General features: G+C 34.4%; 1 protein-coding gene across 1 annotated transcript in view; it reads left to right on the top strand.

The window, feature by feature from the left end:
* Positions 1–1,669: 1,669 nt before the first annotated feature.
* LOC111089146 (peripheral plasma membrane protein CASK-like) overlaps positions 1,670–10,787 on the top strand; it is a 29,956-nt gene continuing 20,838 nt past the window's right edge. Inside the window, exon 1 of the mRNA XM_022401061.1 lies at positions 1,670–1,955. The gene's annotated coding sequence lies outside the window, so the exon portion shown is untranslated. The remainder of the gene's footprint in view (positions 1,956–10,787) is intronic.

The following is a 10,787-nucleotide window of genomic DNA, read 5'->3' as shown; positions in this document are numbered from 1 at the left end:
TCTATATCCTATGAATGACTTAAAGTATGGAGGAAAAGTTAGAAAGCAAATAAAATAGATGCGATTAAAATTAATTATAACAACTCGAATGAGAGAAGGAAGAAGAACTCAGATGGAAAAAAGATCGAGGAACAAGATGAATGAAAGAAAACAAAAAGATGATATAAAGTTTTGAAGATCAGCAACAAGAATAAACGAACTGAATAATACAGAACCGAAAAAAAGAATGACGTAATAATGAACGAAAATTAGGAACAATGTGAAGATTCGAGAAGGAAAAAGAATGATTGGTATAGATATGAAAGAATAAATCACAAGAATGAAAGATTTAAAGAATAAAGAAACAAAAAGATTGGTATAGATATGAAAGAATAAATCACAAAAATGAAATATTTGAAGAATGAAGAAACAAAAAATTGGTATAAATATGAAAGAATGATTCACAAGAATGATAGATTTAAAGAATAAAGAAACAAAAAGGTTGGTATAAATATGAAAGAATAAATCACAAGAATGAAAGATTTGAAGAATGGAGAAACAAAGCGGATGATATAAATATAAAAGAATAAATTACAAGAATGAAAGATTTGAAGAATAAAGAAACAAAAAGGTTGGTATAAATATGAAAGAATAAATCACAAGAATGAAAGATTTGAAGAATAAAGAAACAAAAAGGTTGGTATAAATATGAAAGAATAAATCACAAGAATGAAAGATTTGAAGAATGAAGAAACAAAAAGGTTGGTATAAATATGAAAGAATAAATCACAACAATGAAAGATTTGAAGAATGAAGAAACAAAAAGGCTGGTATAAATATGAAAGAATAAATCACAAGAATGAAAGATTTGAAGAATGAAGAAACAAAAAGGTTGGTATAAATATGAAAGAATAAATCACAAGAATGAAAGATTTGAAGAATGAAGAAACAAAAAGGATGATATAAATATGAAAGAATGAGTGACAAGGATGGACGACGATTTAAGAAAAGAAATACATAAAAAAGTAGAGGAAGAAGAATGAGAGATCGAGTTTTTACGAAAATGATAAATAAAAAATGGCGAGAAGTTCTCTCATCTTTCTAAAGTGTTTTTATATTTATTATTAGGTTGCTAATAACTCATACAAAGGAGCAGCATGGATGACGTTTATTAAAGTGATGGCAAATTATCACTGTTGTTCGCTCAACGATTTCTTACTTTTTAAGAGAATAAAGACTGCAAATTTTAAACACATTTCATTATTCTTGAAAGTGATTAAATCTCGTGATATTTTTTTAGGTAAGTAGAAGAAAAGACATCTGGCACGCTAAGAAACGTAATAAGGTTCTATGGGAACATTTCAGTTATTCTTGTGCTAATCAATTTTTGTGAACGGTACGTTACTCCTATACGCTGAAGCTTTTTTTTTCCTATTTCCAATAACTCTTCAGCGTATGAAATCAATTTATTCCTCATTTCTTTTCATGGAGATTGGATGGGAAAAATTTGGTTTGCAATAAGAAAGGTTCTTCGTCCATCGCTATCTTTTTTATCTTGGCCTTTACATTATCGAGTGCAACCGTCATATTTGTTTGAAATGATACAAACTGCGCATGCTCCCCGTGTAGCTATTTGAGAAACTCTCAACGCCTTGATCTCGGCGCGACATAATCACGTTGTGGCCTGACTACGTGATACATGAACGTCTGTTATTTAGGTTTAAGTTCTGAATAGAAAAGCACTGCGAACAGGGAATTAGGACAACTAAAATTTCGTCTATATTGAAATAAGGGTAACCGACAACTTGTGATCCACATTGAAAATCAACTGTTTTACATTCCACCGCGGACCGACAAGATACGCGGAAATAGGTTAGGGGGTATCTCGGCAGCCAGGCTTCGATACTCTGCGCTGATCTCTTAAAAAGCTTCTTCATTTCCAACTCCCACTCCGATGCCTGGAAAGAAGACTACGGGTAAGAATTAATATACATCCTTATCTTCAAAACGATAAACCAGTTTAATCTCTGCAGTAGTAACTGTTACCCTTTAATATCTAATATACTGGGTGTATGTATACCCACATACCGATTTTACAAGTCGAACTCGTATAACTTCAAAAATATTCTTGATTTCGTTTGGAAATTGACCATAACCCTACAGGATACTTAATGCTACGTGATGCAACTGAAATACCTCCTCATGCAGGCTTGTATTATAGTTGTGTTCTTCAGAATAGCGCATTTCCTTGTCAGCTAATGTTACTGGTAAGTAGTATTTAGGCTCAATCTCTTTCACGGTTATCTAAAAAAAAATAATCTACAACTTCCAGATCTCTATACTAGAGATTAAAGATGGAGAGAGAGAGGCAACCATGATCGTATTATAGAAAATAGACAGAATAAAGACTACTGCTCCTTTAACAACATTAGACCAGTGGCGTAAGTAAGACCAGAAGGGCCTGACACACTTAAGAATTTCTGACAATGGGAGAGACATACAGTTTAATTTGTTTGAACTATAAGGTAGTTGTACTATTCTGTTAAGTTAATGATATTAATCAGCCAGAATCGTAACTACAATTATAAGGAAATAAATGTGGAGGTGGGGGGAGGGTTCATATTTGGTAGTTACGCCACTCCTTGAGACCGGTCTCATTTCTGAACTGCAATAAAGTTTTTCCTTGCTTAATAAGAAACTCTTGTAACGAAATAAAATGTAAAAGAAAATTTTTTTAAGGTGCATAATTCTATTTTAAAGTAACAAAATCACAAAAGCATATGCACACTTAGATGATAAGTACATTTGATAGCATGTTTAATAGGAGTAAAGAAATATGATAACCCAATTGTTTAATAGAAGTAAAGAAATATGGTAACCCAATTGTTTAATAGGAGTAAAGAAATATGGTAACCCAGTTGTTTAATAGAAGTAAAGAAATGTGGTAACCCAATTGTTTAATAGAGGTAAAGAAATGTGGTAACCCAATTGCTTAATAGGAGTAAAGAAATATGGTAACCCATTTGTTTAATAGGTGTAAAGAAATATGGTAACCCAATTGTTTAATAGAAGTAAAGAAATATGGTAACCCAATTGCTTAATAGGAGTAAAGAAATATGGTAACCCAATTGTTTAATAGGAGTAAAGAAATATGGTAACTTAATTGTTTAATAGAAGTAAAGAAATATGGTAACCACATTGTTTTAATGTAATGAAATACGGTAACCACATTGTTTAATGAAATGAAATATGGTAACCACATTAATTAATGAAGTGAAATATGGTAACCACATTGTATAATGAAATGAAATGTGGTTACCACAATGATTCATGAAGTGAAATATGGTAACCACATTGATTAATGAAGTGTAGTATGGTAACCACATTGATTAATGAGGTGAAATGTGGTTACCACATTGTTTAATGAAATGAAATGTGGTTACCACATTGATTAATGAAATGAAATGTGGTTACCACATTAATTAATGAAGTGAAATATGGTAACCACATTGATTAATGAAGTGAAATATGGTAACCACATTGATTAATGAAGTGAAATGTGGTAACCACATTGATTAATGAAGTGAAATATGGTAACCACATTGATTAATGAAGTGTAGTATGGTAACCACATTGATTAATGAGGTGAAATGTGGTTACCACATTGTTTAATGAAATGAAATATGGTAACCACATTGTTTAATGAAATGAAATGTGGTAACCAGAATGTTCTCTTTCTTCTCTTAACCCACATGACTCAGATGGAATAATTTTGATATATTTCGGATATTTGTGCAAAGCTACACAAGGACTATCTGTGGTAACCGTCCCTAATCTTCAACTGTTTGTGTTAGATTACAGAGAAGACAGCTAGTCAACAACACCCATCTCTAACGCTTGGGCTACTCTGAGCAAATAATGGAATTTGACTGTCACGTTTATAACCATCCCATGGGCCCCGAAGTGGAGAGCGAGATTTTGTGGCAACTGCGTGCGTACCAGGGATCCTCGGTTCCATAATCCGGTACGCTATTTGGCCACGCATAATCAGTCGGGTTAAGAGCTAATAATATACTTCAATTTGGTTGAGCGAGTTTAGTAAATGCAGACGTAATTCCGTCTTCAAAATCAACACAAATACGTTTTCTTATTTCCGGTTGCAGAGAAACATCGAAGTTAGTTCGAAATTTCGTCACATAGTTGATCACTTATGGCGTGACATAAAAAGGCTAAAAGTTCGTTTTCAGTTTGCTGGATATCATTTAGTACACGGCGTTCATAGTTGAGAAACTGTAAAGAGCGGATTATTTGGTTGTAAAATCGTAACGTTTCGGTAAATTGCGCGAGATAACCAGGACGAGAGCGAATAGCTCGCTCAAGATCTTGTCAAACAGTCACTATATTGTGTTTGTTATGGCGTCGTGTTCACTCGTTATAGAATTTTGATGTACTGGTTGAGATGACATGATCAGATAATTTCGTTCATGCTTCAAATGCCTTCTGGAAGCATGTTATATCTACGTGCTATATTTGCTGAAGTTTTGAATGGACAAGATAAACATTCACTAACTTATACTTCTTCAGTCGCCTCGTTACGTAAGTACACCTGTTTACCACCTTTAACAAACTGGGAACTTATGACGCTGAAAATCGGGTTTCAATACCCGTGGTGGGCACAGCACAGATTGCCCATTTTTATAGCTTTATGCTTAACAACAAACAAACTAAAACTACCTTAATAAAGTGGTTTACCAGGCCTGTGGGCTTATAACGCTCAAAACTGGGTTTCGATACCCGTGTTATGCACATCACAGATAGTCCATTGTGTAGCTTTGTGCTTAAAAACAAACAAACAAAAGCTACTTTAATAAAGTGGTTTGCCGATAGACCCCAACCCCAGTGGAACAACAACAAGTCTGTAGGCGTATTACACTAAAAACCGGGTTTCAATACCCGTGGTGGGCACAGCACAGATTGCCCAAACAAAAACTGCCTTAATAAAGTGACTTATAAGTCGGCACAGAACTTCCTTGTGGCACGTTTTAGACAACTAATACCGCCTTAAATATATCGTAATGAGTTTCATCTCTAGGAAAAACGTTGTATACGCAACTCGAAAAATAACAGATACATGCGTTTCTTAAGTTCCAACGTTCTTTTAAAATAGTCACCTGTGGTATAACTCCGCTTTCAGAGTTATTCCACATATTTCGGCTCGTTCACTGTAGATAAAGCGTATTCTTATGACAAAATTACTTTGAAAGTGGGCAGTATCGTCTCGTGAATATATATATATATATATATATGTTTTCTTACAATGATCTCAGTCCACTTAAAACCATATATCTGGCCTTGTTAAACAAATTCAGCGCCCTCTGCTGACAAGTACTAACTTCGTATACACGGGGAATGAATTCGGGATTTCTACAAACGATAGAAGTATGCGAACAGAATTTGATAAACGAATTTGATACTTGTAATTTCCTTCGTTTTATAATATGCCCCTTCTGTGCTTTCATTGATACTCTACTGTTAGAGTAGACTAACATGGAAGGTAAAAAATAAAAAAAATTGAAAATTCAGTGATATTATTGGTTACAGTTCTAAGATAATTTAAAGTATTATTATTATTATTATTACTATTCGTTTATTATTATTATTGATATTTACACGCTTGCATGTTAATTTGCATTGTTAGCTCAGGATATGAATTCTCTAAATCTCCTGAGCTGTCCTAACTTCGTGAGACATTATTGGGTTTACGGCCAAAAGGATGAATATCGAGGGCACTCAACTGATGAATCAGCGAATTCTAATCATTACAGATTTGAGTTCTCCTGGAGTATTGATTGATTGATAACATTAAATACTTCAAGTCAGTTTGGTAAATAGCTTTGACTTCATTAATTTATAAGTTTTTTTTTTAATTTCTGATGTACAAAGTTAGCATAGTTTTTAATCAGAAGTTTTTGAAAATATGTAAACTATTTGTTAAATCTTTTGTTTTATTGCTTCAACTGATGATGTAATATTTATTTTTATGCATAGCTCTACTCTCAGCGCGGTCCAGTGGCTAGCATGCCGGACTGTGGATTTGAGAATCCGTTGCTCAAGTCCCGTTAGCGACAAAAAAAAAGAAAAAGAAGCAAAATTACGATCTGCTCTTTGGAGCCGTGGGTGCGTTGTTAGAATGAAGTTCAAACCGTACTATTCGGTCTGACAAAAGTAGCCAAGGATATTGACGAGCTGCCTAGTCGATCGCTTCAAAATTAGGGATGGCTGATACAGATAACCCTCGAGTTGATTTACGAGAAATTTAACAAATAAACAATTTTTTATTATTATTTTTTTTTTTGTATTAGAGAAATCTAAACGATGAGTGTTGGTTCAGAACAAACTCCCAAACATGTTTTAATGATACCACTAACCTAATAGTATTTACACCATTTTTGCAAACAGGTTAAATAATACATTATGTTACCTTACTGGCGCCAAAACTCCCAGCAGCTGTAGCTCGTTTCCATATTTGGAAAAGTTTTACAGAGAGACAAATAGACAGATAAAATAAATTACGTTTTATGATGATACGTCATTCACGCATCATCGGAGCGCAAAGGTGCTCAGAAGAGTCTTGGAGATGATTAGTTTAGTATAAGTCGGATCATTGTAGTAACGTCATACAATAATTTTCTTCATTAGCCCCATCACGATTAGCTTAAAAATCAATGCTATATCTTTATCCAATTATTTAACAATCTCTATCTGTGTAGGAAAGAAGTTCCATTGCAGTATCTCATTTACAATTAGACCCAGAGCACGTGAATACCTAGAAACACTTTTAATACAAAAGGAATCAAATTAGGCGAGTGTTGCCAACGTTGAAGACGATGAATTCTGGGTTTGTTTATTCTGGTTAATTAAATTAGATACCACAGCAGAATAATACACTTGAAGGTATGTTTCACGTCTTTTATACTTTGTGAGATTCAATAAATATAGTATACTAACGAAAAAAAACAGCTGAGTTAGCGGAACAGACAAGCTTGCTCAGTTTTTAAGACATCCGAATTTTTTTCTTTTTCTTTTAGTTTTTATGATTTTGTTTCTCGAACTTTCTACAATACGTATAACAAATAACAGCTCTTAACTGTTCATACTGGGATGATGTATTTATTGAAGCTTAACAGATAAGGTCTGAGAATAAAAAAAAAACTAAACTGAATTGATTTAGCACGAGGTCGCTTGTGTTATAAAGTTCAGAGGTCAAGTTTGTACAACTCTGTACATAGTTGAAACGTGGGATTTGATTGCTAGTTGTTACATGTAAGATGAAATGAATGTAACAAAATACACTGAACTAGATCCTAGGATCTAATGCATTGCGTCAGTTTGCCTTGTGGAAACTGGAGCCACCATGGGATTTTGACTCAGCTTTAGGTATAATGTCATACTGAGGTTTTTTGTTGTCTTCATTGATAGCGAGCTTAGAAAACACCATATCGTATTTAAGAACAATATGGCGATCTTTATGTGGAAATAATTCTCTGTGCACGAGCGTGTGGTAACGTGCTGTTTCTAGAAGCGTGCAGCAGCCTTTATATTGTTGCTTTTTAACTCAAATACAACACAAATCTCCACTTGATTATTATATATAAGTTAACCAACACAAATTACAATTTACGTGTAGCTACGTTGAACAACACAAAACACTACTTGTCTTTTATAATCGTTAAGTAATAGAAATCCCCAACCTTACAACTATAGGTACATTAACCAACAAAACTCCCCATTTGGCAAATAGTTAAGTTAACCAACACAAATTACCACCTGTAAGTAGACACATTAACCAATACAGATTCTCACTTGGTAAGTAGATACGTTGACCAACACAGATCCTCACCTGGTAAGTAGATACGTTGACCAACACATATCCTCACTTGATAAGTAGACACATTAACCAACACATATCCTTACTTGGTAAGTAGGTACGTTAACCAAAAGAAGGTCTTATTTGGTAAGTAAATATGTTAGCCAACACAGATCCTCACTTGGTAAGTAGACACATTAACCAATACATATCCTCACTTGGTAAGTAGACACATTAACCAATACATATCCTCACTTCGTAAGTAGACACATAACCAACACAGATCCTCACCTGGTAAGTAGATACGTTGACCAACACATATCCTCACTTGATATGTAGACACATTAACCAACACACATCCTCACTTGGTAAGTAGACACATTAACCAATACATATCCTTACCTGGTAAGTAGGTACGTTAACCAAAAGAAGGTCTTATTTGGTAAGTAAATACGTTAGCCAACACAGATCCTCACTTGGTAAGTAGACACATTAACCAATACATATCCTCACTTGGTAAGTAGACACATAACCAACACAGATCCTCACCTGGTAAGTAGATACGTTGACCAACACAGATCCTCACTTGGTAAGTAGACACATAACCAACACAGATCCTCACCTGGTAAGCAGATACGTTGACCAACACAAATCCTCACCTGGTAAGCAGATACGTTGACCAACACAGATCCTCACCTGGTAAGTAGATACGTTAACCAACACAGATCTTCACTTGGTAAGTAAATACGTTAGCCAACACAGATCCTCACTTCGTAAGTAGACACATTAACCAATACATATCCTCACTTGGTAAGTAGACACATAACCAACACAGATCCTCACCTGGTAAGTAGATACGTTGACCAACACAGATCCTCACTTGATAAGTAGACACATTAACCAACACACATCCTCACTTGGTAAGTAGACACATTTACTAATACATATCCTTACTTGGTAAGTAGGTATGTTAAACAAAAGAAGGTCTTATTTGGTAAGTAAATACGTTAGCCAACACAGATCCTCACTTAGTAAATAGGAATGCTAATCAACACAGATCGTCACTTAGTAAATAGGTACGTTAACCGATACATATCCTCACTTAGCAAGTAGGTACAGTAACCAATATAAGATGACACCCAACCACACCGTTAAGCCCTATGCTAATAAATATTAATGAAGAAAGGTTACTCTGATAGTCACAATGATTTCTTACTGCTACAGTTTCCAACAGTGTGTTGTAAATCAACGATTTATCAGATGGCCAGTATTTATGTTGACAAAGTACTTACCGAACATGATGTCCGGAAATAAGGTTAACAAGTTTATTAATGATTATTTCTGAATATGTTGAGACACGTGTAGGACCAATATGGCGCTGAGATGTTCACACGTACTTCAGTGAACATTTTTTTTTTCGTCTTATGGTTTGCTTGTTGTTAAGCGCAAAGCTACACAAAACGCTATTTATGCTGTGGCCACCTCGTGTATCGAAACCCGGATTTTAGCATTATAAGTCTTCAGATTTACCGCCAAGCCACTGGTGGGAGGGCTGGTCCAATGGAATCCTAATAACCTTTGTAGTGTTCGTTTGTTTGGTTTTAGCACAAAGCTACAGAGTGAGCTCTCTGCGCTCTATTCAATGCTGGAATCAAACCCAGGGTTTTAGCGTTGAAAGTCCATGAACTTATCGATGATCCACTGGAAGACCATTTCTAGTAGAGGTTCCAGTAAACAAACAATTTTGTTAACATAATTGCCGAACATCTTGTCTATAAAAGCCATTAAAATTTCTTAGTTTTGCAAAACTTGTTGCTGTGGCTCAAGCGCCTCGTGAAAGATATTTTAAGAATTAATATTAATCAAAATGTAAACAAATAAACTGTTATAAATGAAACTTCTTATTGGAAGTTGTTTTTAAGGCTTAACGTTCGATAAGGCACATGGAAACATACAGTTATAACCCAGTTACTTAACATTCAATAAAGTACATACAAACATAGTGTTATAAGTCAGTTACTTAACATTCAATAAAGTACATACAAACATAGTGTTATAAGTCAGTTACTTAACATTCAATAAAGTAAATACAAACATACTGTTATAAGTCAGTTACTTAACATTCAATAAAGTACATTCAAACATACTGTTATAAGTCAGGTACTTACCATTCAATAAAGTACATACAAACATAGTGTTATAAGTCCATTACTTAGCATTCAATAAAGTACTTACAAACATACATTTATAAGTCAGTTACTTAACATTCAATAAAGTACTTACAAACATACATTTATAAGTCAGTTACTTAACATTCAATAAAGTACTTACAAACATACATTTATAAGTCAGTTACTTAACATTCAATAAAGTACTTACAAACATACATTTATAAGTCAGTTACTTAACATTCAATAGAGTGTAATTTCTATATATTACTGTCTGTTAGAACTACTTGGTTTAATTGTAATTTTATACATATTACTGTATGTTAGAGGCACCTGGTTGAACTTACTTATAACACGAGGGCTATCTGCGCTAGCCGTCCCTAATTTAGCAGTGTAAGACTAGAGGGAAGGCAGCTAGTCATCACCACCCACCGCCAACTCTTGGGACACTCTTTTACCAACGAATAGTGGGATTGACCGTCACATTATAATGCCCCACGGCTGAAAGGACGAGCATGTTTGGTGTAACGGGGATTAGAACCCGCGACCCTCAGATTACGAGTCGAGTGCCCTAACCGCCTGGCCATACCGGGCCAAACCTGTTGGAAACTGTAAACCTGATCTGCCCGATATTGCCCGATACATAGTGTTATAAGTCAGTTACTTAACATTCAATAAAGTAAATACAAACATAGTGTTATAAGTCAGTTACTTAACATTCAATAAAGTACATACAAACATAGTGTTATAAGTGAGTTACTTAACATTCAATA

The sequence above is a fragment of the Limulus polyphemus genome, unplaced genomic scaffold, assembly GCF_000517525.1.
Source record: "Limulus polyphemus unplaced genomic scaffold, Limulus_polyphemus-2.1.2 Scaffold5370, whole genome shotgun sequence".
NCBI classification, from domain to species: domain Eukaryota; kingdom Metazoa; phylum Arthropoda; class Merostomata; order Xiphosura; family Limulidae; genus Limulus; species Limulus polyphemus.
This window is presented reverse-complemented; position numbering and strand designations above follow the sequence as displayed.